The sequence below is a fragment of the Nannospalax galili genome, unplaced genomic scaffold (assembly GCF_000622305.1).
Source record: "Nannospalax galili isolate Female #2095 unplaced genomic scaffold, S.galili_v1.0 scaffold447, whole genome shotgun sequence".
NCBI classification, from domain to species: Eukaryota; Metazoa; Chordata; class Mammalia; order Rodentia; family Spalacidae; genus Nannospalax; species Nannospalax galili.
In genome coordinates, this window is record NW_008355650.1 from 1,239,724 (window position 1) to 1,263,730 (window position 24,007).

Genomic DNA, 24,007 nt, shown 5'->3' on the forward strand with positions numbered 1-24,007 from the left:
TATATCAAATGAACTTAACAGACATCTACCAAGTATTCCACCAAAGCACCAAAGGACATTCTTTCTACTCAGCACCCCATGGAACCTCCTCCAAAATCGACCATATACTGGAGCACAAAACAAACCTCAAGAAACACAAAAAGATTGAAATACTTCCATGCATTCTATTAGACCACAATGCAATAAAGCTTACAATCAACACTGGAAGAAGCCCTAATCCCCACATGAACACATGGAGATTAAACACACTCCTGAATGATGAATGGGTCAAAAGAGAAATTAAGAAAGAAATAAAAGTATTCCTGGAACTAAATGAAAAGTTTAAAAAATTCAATGAAACAAAAACAAAAACAAAGTTCTCAACAGATACCAACTCCCCTGCCCCTTGGAGACTTGAGAGCCTCCAGCCCTGACGACCTCAGTCTGTGGAGGACTGAGTGGAAGGGGTGGCAGAAGACATGTTTTCCCTTTGTGCATAATCCCAATAGGAATCCTCACATTACTTTAATGATATTTTGCACATGGGAAACTAATAATAGTTTGTGAACCCAGAGGGGAAGAACAGTTTTTTGCCTGAAATATGGCCAAGTTGGATTAGAAAAGCAATGGTTTAGGACTCTGTCCTTAGCTGGAGTGTTTCTCCTCTTCTTTCCCTGTTCCTGGTCCCCTTCCCTGCTCCCTCCCCTCCCCTCCCCTCCGCTCCTGTTCTGTCCTCTCCCTCTCTCTCCTCCCCTTCCCTTCCCTTCCCTCTCCTCCCCTCCTGACCTTGAATCTAAAGCTTACAGCACAGCTTCAAGAACCAAATGTGCCATCAAGCTCTGCTGATTCCCTTAAACTCACTTCTAGAGAACATGTCCTAGATATTAGCATCCAGGAGTATTGATTGAAGAGTGGATCTTAATAGAATCTTGGAGAATGCCAAAGAGCAGAGGTGGGAAGAGTTCACAGTCAGATGCCAGAGCTGGAGGCCAGACCCTCCTGACCCTGACTGTAAAGCCTGGCGATAGGGCATTACCTATCCATGTGAATTTGGTAAACATTGGTCATGTAAAAAAAAAAAAATGGGTATTGGCCAGCATTCTTCCTCACTGGGTTCTCATGAGAACCAACTGGCAGAATGAATGGGATTTTAGCTCTTGAAAACCTGTATCAATGAGTTGCACCACAGGGAAGTTTATGCCCAGGGTCCAACATTAGCTCCTCCTGCATAGCAGGCTCCACCCTTGTGACAGTGTGGTTCTTGTGTGCACAGGCTCCGGTGGCTGAGGAGGACCTGGTCCGGTTTCTTTAATGACATCACGTGTACTCATATTGCTCATGGGGTCAATGGCTCAGGGACTAATGTTTGCACATGCATGGAGCGTGAACAGGCACAGCCTTTCTGAAAACTGATGTAGTGAAAATAACAAGAGCTAATAAAATCACGCCTACCCTTTTACCCCGCAATCATATCACGCTAAAGAAACATTCTGATATTGTGTGTACAGAATCCTTACAATGCATGGTCTACACCAAAATGTGGAAAGAACCCAAATGCCCACATAATATATGCACAGTAAACTTATTTTAAGATATTTCCAAATGGGGGCTAGAGAGACAGCTCTGTGGTTAAGAGCACTGGCTACTCTTGGGCTCAGGTTCAATTCCCGGTACCTACCTAACAACAGTCTGTAATTCTATTTCCAGGGGACCTGACAATCTCTTCTGACTTCCTGGCCATTGCATGACATGGATGCACTTACACACATGCAGGGAATACACTCATACACATAAAATAAAAATAATAAATAAATAAAATATTTTTTAAAAGGTTATTTCCAACTAGATCTGAAAGGTGGCTCAGCAGTTAAGAATATTTACTACTCTTGCAGAGGACCCAGGTTTAGTTCCCAGCACCCACATGGCAACTCACAACCATCTGTAACTCTAGTTCCAGAGGATGTGACATCCTCTACTTGCCTCCACGGGCACAAGGCGCACATGTGGTACACTTACATATGTGCAAACAGAAACATATACACTATATAAAATAAGTAAACCTTTTTAAAAAAATTCTCAGAAATGATGTTTCTAATGCATTCACAAGGATGTTATATATTTATCCAACAGCCTGTTCTGTGCTGGGCAGTGTTGGTGATGCCAAGCATGCATCAGTGACTAACATGGCCAGATAACTCTACCCCAGAGGACCTCTCTATGACACCAGTGAATAGTTTATTAGGCCCCCTAGAAGGTATGTCATAGTGTGGAGGGGTTAAGCCAGGAAAGAGAACATGGATGAGTGTGAACGGTCTATGATGGTATGTGCCAACGGGAACTTGGCAGTGGAGGCCCTCCCAGGAAGGTGACCATCGTAGAAGGGTTTTGATGGAGGGCAATGAAAGCTGAAGGAAGCACACCCTGGCTGTACCAGTAGGCCGTGATGAGGCTTTTGACCTGTGAGCAAGTGCCCGTCCAGCATGAGGAGCGGCTAGAGCCTGCAGAGTGAGGTGGGTGAGGCCGCACAGGTGGAATCTGGCGCGGCCAGTTACTGACTGAGAATGGAGATAATGTCATTTGCTTGGTAAGGAAAGCAGGTAGTGATAGAGTTTATAGGATGATCTGCCTTTAGTTAGAACACAAAAATGAGCCGATGGCTTGGGCACTCCTGTGACCTCTCTCCTTCCTTCTCCCTCTGTCCCTTCAGTCCTACCTCTTGTCCTTTCCTCTCTCCCCCTCCTTCCGTCCCTACTTTCTTCCGTCCTGCCTGTCTCCCTTTTTCTTTTTTGGTCTAGTTTATCTGAATTTCCACATTTATTTTCTACACTGAACACAGTTAACTTGCTGTCCTAGTTAGTACTATCCATTTGACATGGTCTAGAGTTATCCCAGAAGAGGGTCTTGACCTGGGAATTTCCCAAACAGACTGGTCTGTGGGCGTGTTTGTGGGGCACTGTCTTATTAACTGATGTAGGAGGGCCCAGCATACTGTGTGTGGTACCATTCCTTGGGCAGGTGATCTTAGGCTGTTTAAGAAAGCTAGCTGGGCCTGAATCTATGAACCAGCTAACAAGCAGCACCCCCATGGTTCCTGCTCTACCTCTTTGGCTGTGAAGTGAGCTCTTTGGTCAGACGTAATACTGTGTGGACTAGCAACTACCTTGAGTTCCTGCCCTGATTTCTCTCAATGATGGACTGTGACATGGAAGCATAAACCAAATAAACCTTTTCTTCCCCCAGGTGGCCTTTGGTCATTGTGTTTGTCACAGCAACGGAAAATGAAACCTGAACTCTTGTACAGCGCACAGTGAGAAAGGCCTAGGTAAAATCCGTGGACAAGATTCTACACTTACTGGTCGGACTGTACGAGCAGGCCACATTGGGTTTTAGAAAGACACATTCCTTGCTTTATAGGACTGTTAAAACATCAACAGGGTCAAAACTGGGAAGCTGATTTCCATGCAAATTTAGACAAAGAACAGGCTGGTTTTCACAAGCAAGGCTCCACCCAAACTCATGGTCTCTACATTTCCACACGTGGAAGTTTCCAGGGTGGATCTGGAAAGATCCCCTTGGACAGAAACCATGTGTATTGCTATGCAGATATCTAGACACAGGTGTGGGGAGCTCCTCTCATCCAAATACATCTATACTCAGAATGAAACTCATTTGTAATCACCCCTGCGCTGGTCTTGATGTTGCTGTGAACTGATGAATGAGAGTACCTTGGGGACGGAGTGCTCTGGCTTAATTAGATTATTTGGTTATCTTCCCAACCCAGAATCAGACAGAATTTCAACCTAGGATGTCAAAGTCAGTTGTTGGAGAGCTCTCTAAATTGTGCATTCGCTTTCCCATGCTGAGAGTGGGCCTTGCAAGACGCCATGCATGACATGCCAGGTCACACTCCTGTCCTGAAGCAATTTCTCTTTTAAAGTCCTACTAGTGTCTCTGTAAGGGCCATGCCTGCTTCCTGAGGTAACATGCATGCTTGACACTGAAAACATTTAAGATCACTAGGTTATTATAACCATATCCTTTGAGAGAGAGAGAGAGAGAGAGAGAGAGAGAGAGAGAGAGAGAGCATGAAAAAGCACTGAAGCGTATTTCCCTCCTGAATCTCTATTTTGTAACTGGAAAATGTGATACAGAAAGAAGTTAGATTATCCATTTAGTAAAGCACAGGGTCAGTCAAAGCTCCTTCTACAGAGAGGCAGGTCTGTGAACTCCAGGGCCCCAGGCTCCTAAAGGGAGTGTGCTTAAGGCCAACAGCATGACGTCTTGGATTTTGAAATTGTGTGTGTGTGTATGTGTGCATGTGTGTGTACGTGTGTGTATGTGTATGTGTGTGTGTGTGTGCGTGCGTGCATGCGTGTGTGTGTGTGTGTGTTGCACAGCACCATCCCCCGAGCCAAACAGCTGTTGTCTTCATGAGGTCAGCTGGCCCTGCTCGCAACAGGTGGTTACAGCTGGGCTTGCTGGCTCTTGATGTTCCCTCATAGACATAGAAGTCTCCTCATGGGGTCCTCACCTCACTATGCCCGCACTCCCCCCACCTGTTGTATGTAATTCTGCCCCTAATTGCATGGGGTCTTGGGGAGGCACTGGGAAGTAAACTCATTGGTTCTCTGTGGGGAACTTGGTGGAATCAAATTTTGATTTGTCATTGGGACCTTAGGAGGAGGCTATTGGTGTTGCTTAGTCCCTCCCAGGAAGAAAATTCCTGAGACACATTGGCATAGTCTACAAGACAGGACAAAATCAGAGGTGACTTTGGAGAGACCCTGGCATTGCTCCTGCGGTGGGTGGAGAGACGGGCAGCTGAAGCTATCTGAGGGTGGGGCATCTGCAGAGTAATTTTGACACCATTATCCATCTCCTGTGGTGTGTGGTGGTGTGGCTTTTGGGGGTAGCAGCAGTGGCACAGGGGCACAGGCAGTGAGATATGTAACTGGGGTGCAGCTACCTGAAGGTGGGGTGTCTGTGGGGGGCATCCTGGCCTGGCTGTTTTCTAGACAGTATGGGGTGGCACACTTGTTCAGTGAGTGGGATCCACTGCGCAAGTCTGAAGAGGCCTTGGGAACCGCTGAGGATCTCAGCAGACATTACACTTCTTAAGAGCATCATACTGGGGCCTGGAGCAAATGCAAGAGGCTGCAGAGTTTTCCTGGCTGCTGCTGCTGTTGCTGCTGCTGCTGCTGCTGCATGTGTGTGAGGCAGAGAGGGCTGCCTGGAGGGAGGTGGCATGTTTAAGGGAAAACTACAGTGGGTGAAGGACCAACACCACCCTCTGCACTAGTCTCTGAGTTGATTGGAAAAAATGGATGAAACGGAGGAAGGAGATGGAGACCTTGGCTTGCTGTGTGCATCCCACAGCTGGAGGGCCAGAGGGTGGAAAGAACACCAAGTGGATCTAAGTTAAGGAGCCCTTCCAAGGAAGTGCTGAAGAGAAGGAAAAACACCGCAGGTCAAGGTGATGGTGAGGAACTGCGGAGAGACTTGATATATGAGTCCTTGGAAATGGGATAAGACTGTTAACCGGACAGCCGAGAAAGAGGCTCATGCAGGAGAGATCCTGGGACAGGGATGGAGCTATAGAGGAGCTGGTGAGCCCCTCTGTGCTGGCTGCTTGAGGAAGAAGCACTTGTGGGATGGGAACCCTAACAGCAGCTTCTTTAATGAGATAGCCAGGGTTCCTGCAGGTGAGAACTGTGCAGGGTGGCTAGGATACAACTTTAATTTGTCACTGGGACCTTATGAGGAGAGGGTTTAGCGTTGCCTAGTCCCCCCCACCCTGGGAGAAAATTCTCCTGACAGTGTGTATGTACAGGTGCCTGTGTATTTGCATGCATGCGTGTGTGGAGGTCAGAGGTCAACCTCAGGTGTTGCTCCTCAGGAGACATCCATCTTTTAAAAATTATTATTGTATCTGGATCTACCAGGTGGACTTGGCTGGAAGCCAGTGAACCCCAGGAGTGTGGGGATGGGGGACTCTGCCTGTCCTGGCCTCCCAGTGCTGGGATTACAAATATGCACCACCATACCTGGCTTTAATGTAGTTTCCAGGGATCAAACTCAGGTTGTCATGCTTGTGTGGTAAGTACTTTACTGACTGAGTGCTCTTGGCAGCCTGGAAGGATGATGCCAATACAGCTTTATCAGAGCCAGAGACCTGGATTCTGCTCTGGCTTTCACATGCCTCAGAGAAGCAAATGGCTTTCACCTAGTCTCACTTGATACACAGACTTGTTCATACTCTTCCATTATTCAAATACTGCACCAAGTGACACATGGATACATTTTTACACTGGTGCAAATTACTTGGAGAAGAAACAAGCTCTTTCCCATGATGCATCTCCTCTGAGACCTCCATATATGGTATGTGGGCAGCTTTACTTCTTGTGAACCTTTGCTGACCTTATAGAAATGGCTACAGTTTGTCTATATGGGAAATAGTCTGTTTTCATCTTCCAAAGAAGATAATTTTGAATAGTTTCTAATAGTTCTGTTGGAGCCCGGACATCTTAGAAGAAAGAAACAGGGTCATGATTCCATCTCCCTTTTGTCCCCAGGTCAGGAACACATTTGTGCGTTTTTGTGGAATTCTGCTCGAATTCCCCGGAACTAGCATTGAGGATGGTTGTGAGCTGCCATGTGGGTGCTGGGAAGCCAACCTGAGTCCTCTGCAAGAACAGCCAGTGTTCTTAACCACAGAGCCATCTCTCCGGCCCCATGCTAGGCTATATCATTTGGCAACTCTGATCCAGTGACTTGAAAATCCAATTTAGCCTGTGAGTTTCTCTGAGATGACAGTGAATTGGTTCCTCTATTTTGTTTCTCAGCCACTGCAAGGTGTTTAAACCTCTGATCTCACCCGTTCTGCCTGCCTATATCCTAGGACTGTTTTCTCTCTACCCTTCTTTGAAACCACTTTCCCGGTCCCTCCCACCTCATCAGGTTCCTTCTCAGGTGCGTAGGCCTTCCCTACTTGATTTGTCTCCTCTCTTTGCCAACTCTGTATTTCTCCTGCCTTTGCTCATATAATGGATTCTTCTGTGAAATCTTGGGCTGCTGCAAGAGACAGAGTGATTGGACTTATTTGTGACTGAGTCTATGGTTGACTATGACTCCAGTGGGTCACCAGTACCGTCTGTCTATGCAGAAGCCAAGGGGGAGGTTCTCAGGCCTTGCAACTCTGCGTGGTTTGCTCTAGATATGCCAGCAATTCATATTTAACAAGGGAAAAAGCACCTTGTGTTTGGATTCCTGACAAGAAGCAAGAATTAAACTTGAATGAGGCTTGCGGATTGCCAGGGCTGGAGCAAGGCAATCAGGACTGCAATGGTTTTCATCAGGACCACAAGTGACCTGAGGGGTGACCCAAAGAGACCTTAGGAGTGACTCCCCTTAGTTCTAAGGGGCTCTTGATCCTTCTCTGGCAATAAAAGGACAGTCTCCTGTAGACAGACGGAGGTCCATGAAAAGGACATAATATGGGTTAACAATCGCTACCTTTAAAAATATATATATTTAATAATTGTTTATATATATAAGTACCTGAGTGCTTGTCTTCATGTATGTATATGTACTATGTGTGTGTGCATAATGCTTTCAGAGGCCAGAAGATGGTATTGGATTTCCTGGAACTGGAGTTACTAATGGCTGTGAGCTGCCATGTGGGTTCTGGGAACTGGACCTCAGTCCTCTGCAAGAGCAGCCAATGTTCTTAACTGCTGAGTCATCTCTCCAGCGCCCAGATGACTACTTAATTTTATTTATTTTTTAATATTTTATTTTTTATTTTTATGGGTATGAATGTGTTGCCTGCATGTATGTAAGTGCACCCATGTTTGTGCAATGCCCATGGAGGTCAGAAGAGGGAGTCGGATTCCCTGGAACCGGAGTTACACAACTGTAACCACCATGTGGGTGCTGGGAGTTGAACCCGGGTCCTCTGCAAGAGCAGCCAGTGCTCTTAAGCACTGAGCCATCTCTCCAGCCCCCAGTTGGCTATTTAAGAAAGATTGGTGAAAATATATATTTCAAATAACTGATGGGTTTTAATGGAGTCCTCCTATTCGAGGCTGGTTTTATGTACCACTGGACCACAACATCATTTTTATATCCATTACAATAAAATCCAGTAGGAAAGCCGTTGTGGGTAAAACTGATTCAGTCCAGGTGACTATTTATAACAAAAGATTTTCAGGTAAACTCTCTTGTCTGATCCTGGTGTCCCGCAGCAGAGTCATTATCAACTCAGTGCCCAACATAACCCGATAGCAAGTTTCACAGAAGATTCAGCAACTAATTTAAAACGAATTCTACTTGCACACCCAGCAGAATAGAGACGAAATGCTTTTCTCAGTGGTGCAGGCTGAGTAATACTATTCCCACAAAGAATGAAGTGCACTGAGGTCAAGCTATTTTAGCTCACCGGGAGGGGAAGAGTGGGGGGTGAAGGTGGATATGATCAAAATACATTGTATACATGTATGAAATCATCAAAGAATAAATTAGAAATACATTAAAAATCATCTTGAGGTCTTGTAAAAATAATCTTCACTTATTTCAAAGTTCTGGTTCAATTCGCACTTAACATTGCTCTGAAGCGGGCCACGCACTGAGTTCATTCTCAGCCTAAGGCTGGTTCCCCTTGAAGCCCATTTTGGATTTCCACTGTGGATTTAGTATTTCTCTGGGGCTTCCCTTCAAGCTGGCTCAGAGCAAGGCTCTGTTCCCTGGGACATCCCTATAGGCATCATAAATAGGCTTTATTCCACAGGCAGAGAAAATGTTTGCCATTTGACATATGTTTCAATGAGTGGGTATAAGATGGACATAAAACTATATGTTTTGGGGGGTTCGGAGATGGCTCAGGAAGTAAAGGCAGCTGACACCGAGGCTTAAGTGACTAAGTTTGTTCACTATGACTTACATGGTGAAAGGAGAAAACTGCTGACTCCCATAAGTTGTCCTCTGACCTCCACATGTATGCTGTGACACAGACACAGACAGACAGACAGAAAGACACACATTAAGTAAATGTTAAAAAAAAAAAGGTGGACGGTACTAAGGCACCACACTCAGGCTTGTGCTTTGACCCCCGCCTCCCCAAATGCGTGTGCACAAACATGCACATATGCACACATGTGCACACACTCGCAAACCTATATTTAAAATTTTTGTTTAATATATATTTGCATATTTATGAAGCAATATTGGTTTTGAATCTAAAAATTTTGTGTAACCCCTGTTCTAGGTTATAAAAGAGAATGTCCCCATTATCTTCAGCATTAACATATTTCCCATTTGTAACCAGAGTCATATGTGTTCCCCACGGTACCAGAGGAAGGACATATCCCTAAAGGCATGTTTCTCAGTGCTGCTAACCATGGCTGTGGCTCGACCGTCACACTGCAGCATCTCCCTGGCTCTCCAGCTCCTTCCCAGCAGAGTTGTTTATTCACGGGGAACAATCTCAGCACTCTGCACTTGGCCCGTGGCCACGTGTGGTTCCTCTTGCTCATGGGGTGTGGGAGCTTTCCTTGAACAGGATCCATCATCAGCTGCTCTCTGGGCTTATGAGTGATCATCTACCTTTAACACTGCTGATGGCACAAAACCTGGACCATTTTTCTGCGGCTACTTTGCTACTCTGAGAATGCCTAGGCCTCTTTCCCTTTCCATCCATCTCGGCTGTCTCCCAAGACCAGAGTTTTTTCTCGTCTGCCTTGCTCATGGCTGCCCGATAACAACCCTTTGTGTATCTTCCTGGTTGTCCCCAGTCAATGCCGTTCTCAAAGATTTGCACTGACACAGCGCACCAGAATATGGTCCTACCTTCTCTCCATGGCTGGCAGTCAGGGTTTCTGCTTGACTGACCCTCGCTGTCAATGTTTATGTCTCTTGAGGAAAGCTTTCCCATCTCAAGGGACGCGTTCCTAAACACAGAACACTGCTCTAGTTCCAAGACTCCTTCAGGCTCCCCCGTCCCCTCAGATGGTTTCCTTCAATGCCAGCCTTCGTTAGTGTTGTTCGTCCTTCCTTAAGCTCCACACGGTTCTGTTTCCTGCCCTTCACTGTGCTTCCGTGTGTTGTACATTATTCCACGATTGTTCTTAGTATTGTTTTCTTAGTGTCTCTGCTTATGAGGGCTGTAGCAGTTTTCCTTTCTGATTTATTTTACCAATATTTTATTTATTATTTTTTGGTATGAGTATATTGCTTGAATGTGTGTAAGTGTACCTGTGTCATGCAGTGCTCACAGAGATCAGAAAAGGGTTGGATCCCCTGGAACTGGAGTTATGGTCGGTTGTTAGCTGCCATGTGGGTGCTGGGGATCAAACCCAGGTCCTCTGCAAGAGAAGTCAGTGCTCTTAACTGCTGAGCCATCTCTCTAGCTCCCTTTCTGGTTTCTTTTTCTATCTATTGATTATCTATCTATCTATCTATCTATCTATCTATCTATCATCTATCTATCTATCTATCTATCTATCTATCTATCTATCTATCTATCTATCTATCTATCTATCTATCTATCTATCTATCTATCTATCTATCTATCTATCTATCTATCTATCTTATATCTATCTTCTATCATCTATCTACCATCGATCCATCTATCATTCATCTATCTATCCATCTGTCTATCATCTATCTATCTTCTATCATCTATCTATCATCTATTCATCTATTATCCATCCATTTATCTATCTATCTATCTATCTATCTATCTATCTATCTATCTGTCTATCTGTTCTATCTTCTATCATCTATCTATCATCTATTATCTATCCATCTATCATTCATCTATCTATCCATCTATCATCTATCTATCATCTATCTATCTATCTATCTTGGTTGGTCTTTGACCCATTTTGGGTTAACTTTTGTATTTCATATAAGGTCCAAATCCTATTTCATCTTCTCTGTGTGAATATTCAGTTTTCCCAGCAACACTAGTTGAAAAGACTGAAAGGTTTTGGTGTTCTTGCCAAAACTCGATCAGTCTATCATCCATCTATCTGTCTATCTATGTATCTGTCTGTCTGTCTATCTATCTTGATCAATCTATCATCTATCTATCTATCTATCTATCTATCTATCTATCTATCTATCTATCAATCATCTACCTATCTATCTGTCATCTATCTATCATCTATCTATCATCTATCTATCTATCTATCATCTATCTATCTATCTATCTATCTATCTAATCTATCAATCTATCTATCAATCTATCTATCTATCTATCTATCTATCTATCTATCATCTATCTATCTATCTATCTATCTATCAATCATCTATCATCTGTCTATCTCTCATCTATCATCTTTGAAGCACTGGGGATGGAATCCAGGGTCTTGCACATGCTGTGTAAGTGATCCACTCAGCCCACCCTGACTTCTTTCCCATAGTCATTAGAGATTTGATCGACTAATTTGAATGACTAATGTCCTGGGATGACTCAGGACACAGTTATCAAAGGCTGTGGAAGTAGAAAGATGGTCAAGAGATGTTTTACATTGGAGAATCCCTCACCTCACGGCAGAATTGTCTGCTGTGACAAGGCCTCTCTTTGTTTTCCTTAGTATGGCTTTTTGAGGGTGTACCTCATTCTTACTTGCTGATGCTGTCTTTAAGGATAAGTTTTGAAAAGAAAATAAAAATCATCTAATAGATTTACTATAATTCCCAAAGATCCATCTATTTTTCAACAAAGTAACAACAACAGAGAACTCTTGCCTTGTGCCATAATGTCTGCATCTTAGAGAGTTCAGGCAGATTTGATCCATTGGACCAAATGCTTTTTCTTTTCCCCCCAGGCAGTGAGCCCAGATGAGACCTGGCAATGGCCATGGAAGGTGGCCCAGCATTCCTTCCTTACAATAACTTTGCTTGACTCTTACATGAGCTATACTTGTAGGCTTTACTGTGAAAGAAAGCTACAAGAGGTGGCTTGTCTCAGACTTTCTCCTTCAAACAGATTGTAGGAAAAGCTTAGCTAGTAATGTTCAAACTTGAGTGTGCATCAGGATCCCTGGAGGGGTGTGCAGATGGCTGGCCCTGTCCCCAGAGTTTCAGATCACTGGGTCTGGGGTCAGTTAGGGACTTTGCATCAGAAGCCAGTTCTCTAAAGCTATTGCTGCTGTGGGCTTGTGACATACTTTAGTGACCTAAGGTGACTTCTGTCACCTGGATTCTTCCTTCTGTCCATGGAGACAAATCTGTGGTGAGTCCATAAAACATGAAAAATACTGGCTTGGGGGCCAGCCACCACAAGCGCTGATTAGAATGGGGGCCATGTAGCTCAGACACCTTTACAATAAAGGAATTCCGTGTATGATGACATGTAATCTAATAGCATTCTTTCTCTAGATTCTTCATTTCTGTGGGCCTGGCCACTCCAGGAGGGATGACAAAAATTTCAAGCTGAATATGCATTTATTCACTTGCACGAACTTCAATAAAGAGCTGACAGGGCCTGGAGAAATGGCTCAACAGTTAAGAGCACATGGTGCTCTTCCAGAGGTGCTGAGTTTAGACCCTTGCACCCATGCGAGGCAGCTCATAACCACCTGTAACACCAACTCCAGGGGATCCAACACCCTCTTCTGGCCTCCATGGGCACCTGTACTCATATACATGTATCTACACACACAAACACACACACACACACACACACACACACACACACACTCACAAATATTTTTAAAAGAGAAAGAGCTGAAGGATGCATTCCTTCCCTGGTTACTATTGAGACTAGATTCCTTGAGACTGGGGATTATACTGTATTAGCACCATGCTACAGCTTGAATGTGTCTTCCAAAGTTCATGTTGTAGACACTTCATCCTCAGTTTAGCAGTGTTGATGGGTGGGGCCTGATAAGGGTGAGGAGCTCCTGTAGCTTCTGTCCTCATAAAGAAATTGATGTCTTGATTACAAGAGCGAGTAGGCTGTCCCGAGGAAGTTGTTCCATAATCAAGTTTGGCCTCCCCCTGTGCTTGCATCCTGCGGGGTGAGGCAGGATGAAGACCTTATGATGCTGCTGCTGTGCCCTTGGACTGCCCAGCTTCCAGATCACGAACCACCTAAATTCATTATAAATGACCAGTTTCCAGTATTCTATTATAGCAACAGGAAAAGAACTAAGACACACCATATTCTGCACAGAAGAGATGTTATGTATCTGAAGTGTCTCTAGCTATGGGCTATAGGGTCCAATTCTGAAGAGATGTCTCCAAAGAGGTATTTCATGCATGTTTTGCTTACTTTTCTGGTGCTGTGCTAAATACTCCGACAAGGCGCAACATAAGGAAGGCAGGGTTTATCCTGGCTCTTGGTTTGAGGTTTTGGTCTGTCACGGTAGGGAGGTCATGGAGGCGAAGCCTGAGGCAGGTGGCACACCGCATCCCCAGGCTGGCACCAGAGAGTGCTGAGTGCTTGTGCTCAGCTCACTTTCTTCCCTAGCCTAGGGAGTGGTGCCATCCCCAAGAGGTGGGTCCTCACACCTGTCTAAGGAAGATAAACCCTCAAAGGCGCGCCCACAGGCTGGTCTCCCATTCAGCTGATTCTAGATCTCATCAAGTTGACAACTGAGGTTAAACATCACAGTGTTTAAAGGCCAAGCAGAGGGAGTATGGTGAAGAAGGGCGAGTCTTTTCTGTGAGTGGTGAATCCTGAGCCCTGCAGGTTAACGTTTGGGGTCACTGCCTTCCAGGCCTGCTCTGACTGACTGCCTGGATGATGACAGAGACTTTATGTTTTTTACAGAGAAAGTAACAAAACCAGGTCCCCACAGAGCACTAGGGTCCAGTGTGACCTGTTGGATAAGCTGGAGGGTGTCGCTGCCCTTGAGGGCATCAGAAGGGCTCTGGGTTGGGAAGAGACTTTAAAACGCATGCATCACAACCCTGTCTCTTGGATTATTTATGCCTCCCAGTGATGAAGAACTCAGACCTGTGCAAAGGGAGAGGACCGACCATACTACCTCGGTCTAGTTTTGATTACAGAAAGTTATTTCTTATATTGAACCACTGTATGAAATGTATAGCTTCAACTGCTGGGTCCTGGTTCTTCCCTTAGAGCATAGCAGAGTAATTCTAATGCCTCCTGCACCTTCATATATCAAGATGCCTAAAAGTGACTACTGAGTATTCACCATTGAAAACACCCCTTATTTTCTACCTGTTTCTTGGAGTACCTGTTTGGACTTACCCACCATCTTGATTTCTACCTTCTGTATGGGATAGAAATGGGGTTTATTATCCATTTGTAATAGAAATCAAAGAAGATGTCAGAGAAATAAGCCCTCTCCTCAAAACCACTCTTCACAAACCAGAAATTCTGGGAGTTGGGGAAATAGTTCAGTTGGTGACATGAACAAGATGGACAGAAGCTGAAGAAGAGCTGAGGTTGTCTGCTAGTCTCCACATGCACATGTGCTCACATGCATGCACACCCTCATACACATGTTCAACCTCTTATGCACACACACACACAGACACACACAGCGACACACACACAAACAGACACACATGCGCACGCGTGCACACACACACATACACAGCATAAATTCCACCATGAGACTTTATTTACTTTGGAACAATAGGCATTTACAGTGGTTATGAGGTCTTAAACTCAGTGTTATTTATGGCTCCATGGAATGGAAATCATGTATCAGTGGGATTCACTGTTTCAGCCTGGGTCCTGTATGGATGAACTGTGATGTTCATATGTGTGTGGATACGTGTGTGTATGATTGTTCATGTGCATGGATGTATGTGTGTGTGTATGTATGCTTGTTCACATGTGTGTGGGTGCATGTATTTATGTGCTGTGTGTGTGTGTGTGTGTCTGCATGTGTAGGCCCAAAGTTGAAGTCTTTCTTGGTTGTTGTCTACCCTATTCATTGAGGCAGGGTTTCTCAGTTGAACCCAGAGCTCACCAATATGGTGAGTCTGGCTAACTAGCTTGCTCAGGGATCCCATCTCTGCCTTCAGAGCTCTGAAATTACAGGCAGGCTGCCACACGCCCCCAGTATTTACATGGGTTCTGAGAATCCAAACTTGCATGGCCAGAGTTTTGATTACTGAACCATCTCCCTGTTCCTGTTCTGTGGGGAGAATACCTGAATTAGGGAAGTAAGAATGATGATGATGATGATGATGAGGAGGAGGAGGAGGAGGAGGAGGAAAAAGGAGGAGGAGGAGGAGGGGAGGGAGGGAGGGAGAGAGAGAGAGAGGAGAGCGAATCATTGCAGATCACCACCACACTCCTTCTAGCTCTTGGCCTTCCCAATATTTCCCTGATATCGTTCCTTTCCATGTTGTCAGCACTAAACCTGTCTTGCTTTCAGTGGAAAGGTGACTGTCTCAGCTCCCAAGGGTACCTGCTTTCCTTGAGGCAGCCAGGGGTTCTGAAATACTGCTTACAAATTACATGGTTTATTTTCAGGAGAACACAGACTATTGTTAGACAAGTTCAACCTAAACTCACAGCAGGTGTCTAACCTATAGACATTTATGTGATACCAAACAAAATGCAAATTGCTAGTCAACAGTGAGTACCCAGTGTTAGAAGACAGCATCTAATTCTTCAGCGTTCTTAGACACAGTGTGGGTGTAATTGTCAAGATTAGAAAGCCACTCCTGAACATGGGCTGTGAAGTGGGCTTTTCTTTGTGTCTACTTCAACAGTTCAGCAAACACGAGTCAAATCATATGAATTTGCATCTCTTTTGTTAAACATCATTTACACCCACTCCAAAAGTCAAAAGATCCCAACTAATGTATTTTTAAAAAATACATCACCCATGAATAACTCAGGGGTACAACTGAATTCTATTTCCACCAGGAATCTTTTTGCCATTAGGACACATCCTTTGCTCTGCCTCCCATACTACATTCCTGACCCTTATTAGGTGTATTTATTTGATGTGTCACATTTATAACATGTATATATGTCAAAGTCTCTAATATGTTGTTGCTAGAAATTTCTGTTCTCCTGGACACAGAGTTAAACTCCAATTCCCAGATCCTCTTACAAATAGATATGGCCATAGGAGACAGGCAGAGAGGGAGAGAAAGGGAATCAATCAGAGAGAGAGAGAGAGAGAGAGAGAGAGAGAGAGAGAGAGAGAGAGAAACTATGCAGGAGATTTCAATGATCCAAGCCTAGAGGTAATAGAGCCACCCCCCTATTTCTCTTTCTCTGCCTCTGCCTGATTCCCTCTCTCTCTCTCCCCTCCTCCTTGTTTACTAGGTATATATTAACACCTAGAACATCTTGAAAGACCATTACCTTATATTAAAGTTAATGGCATCTATCCACTTAGGTCTCCACCTAGCATCAGTCAACTATATTTATGAAAATGACAAAAGCCTTCTATTTTCTTAAATTACTGATATAGGAATTTTCTATTGTTAGTAGCTATTTAATGATGGTGGCTCTCCCTTATCTATGGAGGATATATTCCAAGATGCCCAGTGAATGCCTCAAATCATCGAGATTGAATCTTGCACATACTTTGCTATTTCCTTTGCCTACATACATTTGATAATATTTACTTTATAAATTAGGCATAGTAAGAAGTTAACAGTAATGAAGGGTAAATAGAGCAGCATGCTATAATGAGCATTATGCGAATGTGCACTGTCTTGAAAGAATCAAGACAAATATTAACAAAGTAACTGAGCTACAGAAAGCACCTCCAGTAAGGGAGGTGACTACAGCCCAGTGTCCACAGATCTGAGGATGGAGCCCGGTGTCACAGGTAACAAAAGGAGAAGAGCATCTGCTGTTTACAAAGTATCTCCTTCACGCTGGGCATCATGCTCAGAAACTTACAGTGTCACAGAGATGCACATGCTATCGTTGTATTTGGAGAAACCGCAAAACTGAGGCACAGAGTCGATCAAGGTCAAAACCGGTGTTGTGGGTTATGTAACTGTCCCCAGTCATTCACTTTCTACTCTGCAAGAAGATTCTATGATGCGACTGTTGCCGTATGGCTTCTAGTCCTCACCATGGAAGAAATCTATATCTCATCGGTCATTGGGAAGGTTGCGGCCTGTGACCTGTTTCAGTCAATGGAACGGATGACTTGTATCATGTCTGAGCAGGAATGTTTAAGGATGCTGCTTACCTGACCTTCTTTATTCCCTCTAAACATGCAAATGGAGTGTTCCAGATCAGACTGGTTCTTTAATTTGGATGCATGAAGAAGATGCATGGGTCAGATCCTCAGCTAGCTAGCAGGGGCACGTGACTCAAGGGAATAACACACCTTTGTTTTACAGTCAGCTGTTACAACTGCACTGGACCTAGAACAAATGACTGGTTGGCTTAGACTTAATGTAAATGCAGTTAATAAGCCATCAGAGCCCAAATTCTCAACCAAGGACCAATACCACCTGCGGTGCGCACTGCCCCACTCACTGGAGCTCCTGCTGCATGACCTGAAGAAATTTAAGGTATCATTTTAAAAAGCAGTTGCCTCATCCTGAATAGGGAAAATGTAGATGCCTACAAGCTCAAAGAGAAACTACTCCAGAATCAAGATTTAAACTCACTTTACAAAATTATTTCTCATATTACTGTTGTGCTCTGAGGTTGTCTCACGCAGCAGATGTGGATCTTTTCACACACACATGTGCTTGCAATTTCTTTTGTTAAGATCTCATACCAGAGGTGGTGGCACACACATTTAATCCAAGTTCTTGGGAGGCAGATGCAGGGAGATCTCTGTGAGATTGAGGCTAGCTTGGTCTACAGAGTGAGTTGCAGGCCAGTCAGAACTTCAGAGTGAGACCCTGTCTCAAAAAACAAAAACAAACCAACAAAAAAGGATTTCATACCAGAAATCATATCTCTGTGGTCGAGCATTAGACTAGGCAGTGCAGTTAGCCCAAATCTATTTACTAAAAGTACCACCAGTACATGGTCCTCAGATCTAAACAGAGGACAGAGATGTGCGACATGAGGTGGAAGGAGTTAATGGGCTTAGTTGACTGTACATACATGAATCAAATTGCCATTCGCCTAACTTCATGCATTGCAGTTAGGAAAGTAGAGAGATAGTCTTACTAAATTCTGAACAGATTAGAAATTTGTTTAATTAACTATTTAAGTAACTATTTAAGTAACTGTTTAAGTGACTATTCAATTCATTAATAGACAAGGAATGTAATTGATTTGAGGTATGGTTAGATCAAGGCTGCAACTTAGGATGCTAAATATCCTTTTAAAGATGATTCTGCCCTTCTTTATCAAAGGCAGCTAATTTTGCTATTAATTAATGCTATTGAATGATACCAAGTAGATGTATTGTAGCACTGTCAGAGGAAAATCAGGATTCCATTAGACCAGTAACCACCATGATCGGGGTCTCTTCTTTGTGATGGATCTTAATCATTTATAGAAATAACTATTTGTCTTTATTCAAAAATGCATTTTAAAATGTATTTTTATCCTAAATAATTGCATGTTATCTTGCTTGATTCTCAAAACTTCAACTACAGTGAATGTAAATTATAACTAAAACAGACCTCTAGTGGGATGGAAGTGTTTTGATGATTTTTTTTAAGCTTAACTACCAATTCCCACTTTACTGATAGTAGCAAATTTCATAATTTGATAAAACTCTGGAATGAGTTAATTCTCTTCTGACACTTTAATGACAATTATTATAAAGTGAGGAAATGATAGTTGCCATCTCATGAAGTTGTAAATTTGGATTAATTACATTTAAGCATCCTAATTTCATCAAGCTTAAAGTTCTGATACAATCTAGTAAAATTGTGATTCGGAAGAATCATTGCCTTGAAGCTGATAAAAAACAAATAACTGTCCTTTCTCAGTGCTTCCTTTGCCTCCCCTGCCTTTCACTGACCTGCTACTTATAAATCACTTGATCAGAGAAGAGTTAGTTTAAAAAACCAAGGAAGAGCTTGGCCATGCTCGCCTTGCTCTGTAAACAGTCTATCTGGTTTTCACATAGATTTGCATTGAGCCATGAAAGGTAAACTCATTGTCTGTGAAAATCAGTAAGTGATGCTGAGATTCAACAAGGGTTTATTCACCTGTTTTAATCTTCAGTGACTTTTCCTATTGCTTAATCTACAGCTATTTTCCTAGTTTTAAATAATTCTGTAAAGTACAGAAGGTTTACGAGAGGACAGGGAGGAGCAGGAGAGTGGACCAAAGCACTTTCATATCTCAGAGGAAACAGCCTGTGTAATTGCTGTAGATCAAAGAAAGGCCTGTGTGCTGGACGTACATGCCCCATCTGACGATGCTTTGTAAACACAAAGGTGAGGCAGCAATGTAATTTCTTAAAAATTGCAAAAGAGAACAGCACACAGGGATGGATTTTATAAAGCTGCTCTTTTTAAATCTTCTGTGAAATGGGTAAACCACTTATTTTAGAGTGTGCTGTTGACTACCTAAGAGTACAGTGACCCATTTTTAGCATTTGCCACCCAGGAAGTAAGCAAGCCATAGTTTGGTAAATTAGTACTGAGTCCGTAAGTCCAGAATTCACCAGGACTAAAGGCTATTGCTTGAGAAATCAGGTAACTTATATTAGTTGACTTATACATAGAATGCACACTGAACTACAGACTGAGCAATGTCTTATCATATATATGTATATATATATATATATATATATATATCCTCTTTTCAAGTTCATGAGAGGATTTGAACTTTAAAACTCACAGACACATTGCTTTACTTAACAATCTATATTATTGTATGGGTCTGTCTTCATAATCAATCTCTGTTTCCCTTCTGTGGTAATATCAGATGGAATAGAACAACAGTATAGCTTGTTTAAATTCCAGGAACACTGTATGCATCAACTCAAGTTTAGAAAGCAATCTGCACAAAGTAAAACATAGATGAACTTGTCAATAACCATAACAACCTGAAATTCAAAAATCATGGACTACCTCATTCTTTCCCCATGTTGGGAATGCATTGTTCACTAGCTAGAGATGAGTTAAAAAGCTAAAAGCTGTCAACATGTTGCTTTAACCACATCCTGAGTACTCTGAATGTGTTTTCTTTAGGAAACAACACACCTATGGTTGGAAAGCCCAGCTACATACTAAGACACGTTGTGTTTACCATTATGAATAACAAACCCAAACCAATTCAAGATCTCACACACAAATGTGTCCTCAAAAGAGAGAAGCAGTCAGAGATACTGTAGAACAGTTCCTTCCCTTGTTAAACCTTGGTGAAGTCCCACGATTTAAACTGCACCTGCTGTACCTGGATGTGGTCATCAAAGGATTCTTTACTTGATATACGACTTGCTACCTTCCTGCACTGTTTTCCTCATCAGTCAGGATCAATGGGGGCCTACTACCACGGATGAAAGGAGCAGAGTAGAGACCAACTTCTGGTGAGCTAAGACTGAATGTCCATGCACTTACCTGATTATCCCTGTATCAGTGTCCAAATGGACTTGGATGATAATAATCCTTCCCTCCTGCACGGTCTCTCCCTTGTTATTATTAATATAAAGGATTCATGTAAGTTTCCTATGTCTGCAATTTTGGAAGTGCAGCTACCTCACTCATCCGCTGGCTTGAAGATCCACCAGTGACTCCCTCACACAAGAGCTCTTCACTCTGCTAAGGATCTGGCCAAGTCTGGATTAGAGCAAACTGTTTCTCCGCCCTCTTGGATCTTTGATACCTCTGGGCAGGACTTGGTTGGCTGGTCTCTTACTGGCCAGGATCACAGTACCTTCCTGACATCTATGCCTGACACAAAGTTACAGAGGAGTGTGTGTGTGTGTGAGGTGGGGGTGGGGCGCTGGATCACGCAGCTGCACTTCGCTTTTCAGGATGAGAACTACCTGGTGAGCTCCCGACCCGGTGACAGAAAGAGGGAGAGAGGGAGAGGGAAGGAGGGAGGGAAAGAGGGAGAAGGAGAGAGAGACAGGGAGGGGGGTAGGAAGGGAAAGAGGGAGGGCAGGAAGGAGGGAGGGAGGGACAGGGAGGGAGGGTGTGAGAAAGCCTCTGCCTCCTTTTTTTTCCCAGAGGACCAAGCTTTTCTTCTCAGGCTGGCTTCAGGCTTGTATTTTAGTGGGTTTTTTTTCTGTTTTGTTTGTTTTTTGTTTTGAACAGTTCCTTTGATTCACCATCACGCATGAAATGGACGATTTGGTAACTCCCGTGCTGCATGTAATTCCATGGATAATCTAATACTCAGATTTGGCACGGGCAGGGAATCCTTCCTTTACAGAAAATGACTGGCTTTCTAAGACCAAAGGATCTAGAACTCGCGCGCTGGGGAGCAGTCCTAACCCAGACATAGACGCTCCGTGCCTTGCTCTGGCCTTGGTGCTGAATTTGGAGCCTGCTTGGAACCATAACGGCAGATCTAGAAACTTTGCCCTGCTGGAGGGGAGCCTGTCCGGGTCTAAGCGCTCTCTCGCGGGTCACCACTAGGGATCTGTGCCCATCTGATGCCCCAGGACCTTCTACAAGGCGTATGGTCGGCTGGTATCTTTACATGAAGCCAGGAAAGTTTTGTCCAATGCTTTTTTATCCGTTGCTGGGAGCTGCCATGTCCCCTCCCGCCTGGGTCGCCATGGAGATTCAGCTCCAGGCAAAATGGGCGAAGCTTAGTTAGCTCAGCCCTGACTATACCAAACCCCCTTTCTCACTAAGCAGTCCCTGGATACCCCCTCTTCTCCGTTTTTCAGGGAAAGAAAGGTATCCAGGGCAGAGCGCTGGCGGAGAAGTGACATTGCATCTTGTACCTGTGGGCTCCCCGGGACCCCAAGACTTTGGATAAAGCAGTCAGGGACACTTGAAAGGTGTAATGAATCTCCAACTCTTAAACACTGGAGGGCTTTTCCATCTTCCTTTGAGGGGGCGGGGTAGAGTTGGGGGTGGAGAAGGGCTTCTTTGGAAATTTCTGCCACTAACCTCATCCCATTTCTGTGACTGCCTTTATGAAAGCATGTTTTCCAAGAGTCTCTTCATACTGAGCCCTGTACAAGAGATATACATACCTGTGGATCCACCCAGGGTTTTTTTTTGGGGGGGGGAGCTTGGGGAATATGAATGTGATTTCAGTTAAAAACTAATCCAAGCTTAATGTCTTGATGCAGATGAACATATGCCCAGGAGAGAAATTGTCAGCAGATTCAGCTAGCTCCCCAAATGTTGTAAACACCTCCTTTTACCCAAAGGGTGTTCCCCCCCTACACTTCCAGTGAGTTTACTTGTGGGGACATCTTCCTCTTCAGCGTCTCCAATCAGCATGACACATCTCAGGGTTTACTGAGACGGCAGTGCAGAGTTCCTTTCTCGTGGTCTCTTTTTTCTCCCCCCCCCGCTCACCCCCCCCCGCATGTTCTCCTTTCTAAGCAAAGGCAGAGCTAGGCTACAGCTTTCTACCAAGACAAAGGGCTTTTCCTAACTCTGCCTGCTCACACCACAAGCCGAGCCTGCCAGATCATCAGTGCGTTCGGTCTCAGCCAGCGGTGCTGAAATGAAAGCTGTAAGAGTGACCCGTGACCCCTCCTCCCGCCACCCCCACCGCCCCAGGCGAGTTTTCAGTCGCTAATGAAAACCCCGTGAGACACATTTCCCTTCGGTTATGTAACTCGTTTTTCTGCCTGTGGTGGACTTGGGTACCCAAGCTTCTCTGCGGAGTGGGGATGCATCGCAGCCACCACCGGGGCTGGGGACCCGGGAGCTGGGACCCGAGGGCGCAGAACGTCTGGCCCGGATCCACGCCAGCTCCTCGCCTTCCAGCAACTCAGCGCACCGCTTACCTTGTGCTGGACAGGGTGGGTTCAGTCCATCATGATGGCCTCTCTTGGAACGGAGCAAGATTTAATAATTGCTCCACGGTGGATGGAGAAAGGAAATACCAAAAGAGGAGGAAAGAGAAAAACTGGAAGCAGATGGTCTAATTTCACATCAGTCCTGGCAGGCTGTGGGGAGACTCCATTCTCCTCTGGCGGTTGGTCCAGCTCCGGGTCCAGCTCCCGGGTTCCCGCGGATCCCCACCCTCCACCCGACCAACCTCTCCAGCCAGGTGCTGCCGTCTGGCGACTGCTCCCTCTGGCTGAGAGCGGAGCGGAGGGCTGGGCGCCGGGCCGGAGCGGGCGAAGGGGTGCGCGTGTGGGCAGGGACGCGGGAGGGAGCCCGGCTGCAAGGGAAGGGTCAAAGGCAAGAGTGGCGGGGGAAAATCCTCCGTTAGGAGCAAAGTGAAAGACCACGCAGGGAGATGTCATGAAATCCGCAGATTCAATGAAAGCTACTCAGTTCCAGCCCTGGCTGAGCCGCGCTGGCTGTCAGCGCACGAAGCGACTCCACATAGAAGCGAGCGCAGCGCCGCGCGCTGGAGAACTGAGGGGACACAGTGACACCCCGGCAAAACAGCGGGGGCGGGCGGCAGAGATGCAGGAGGACCGACCCCCGGCACCCGCCCACCCACCTCCCAGCCTCGTCGTGGTTGCAGCCCGGGATGGACAGGGTTCCGGAGCCCGCCAGGAAACAGGCCAGCCCCTGTGCCCTTCCAAAGTGAACCTGGAAACCCGGGTGCCCAGTGCTGGGGGCAACCTTTAGGGTTTAGACCCCGAGTACCCACCATTCCCTTATGTCACTAATAAGTTATTCCTGGGGAAAGTAAGAAAGAGCTTAAGTGCAGGCATCAGTTTACGCGTGCTGGTAGGATTCTTTTCTGGCTTTGGAAAGATGGGAATGTGGGCTCCTCACTACCTCCCACTTGGCTGGAGCGAATATGCGGTTCCCACGACCGGGAGGGGGCGCAATGAGTGAGCTGGATCTGAGGGGAGGGCCTGCGCCCGAGTTTTTCTTGAACACTGCCACTATCCACTCTGCTGCCCTACTTGGTCTAGCCTGTTCTGGGGAACTGGAACCTGGTCCAGGTTACTCCACCCACCCCCACTTTGGTTCTTAGCGATTGAGGCATCAGAGATAAAGAACTTTCTCTTGTATATAATTCCAATTGTCTGCAAAGTGAGGTGGC

At 44.9% G+C, this 24,007-nt stretch overlaps 1 protein-coding gene across 1 annotated transcript in view; it reads right to left on the reverse strand.

The window, feature by feature from the left end:
• The window catches only part of Kcnj6 (potassium voltage-gated channel subfamily J member 6), a 317,231-nt gene extending 293,913 nt beyond the window's left edge, over window positions 1–23,318 (reverse strand). Inside the window, exon 1 of the mRNA XM_008853043.2 lies at window positions 22,785–23,318. The gene's annotated coding sequence lies outside the window, so the exon portion shown is untranslated. The remainder of the gene's footprint in view (window positions 1–22,784) is intronic.
• Window positions 23,319–24,007: the final 689 nt, after the last annotated feature.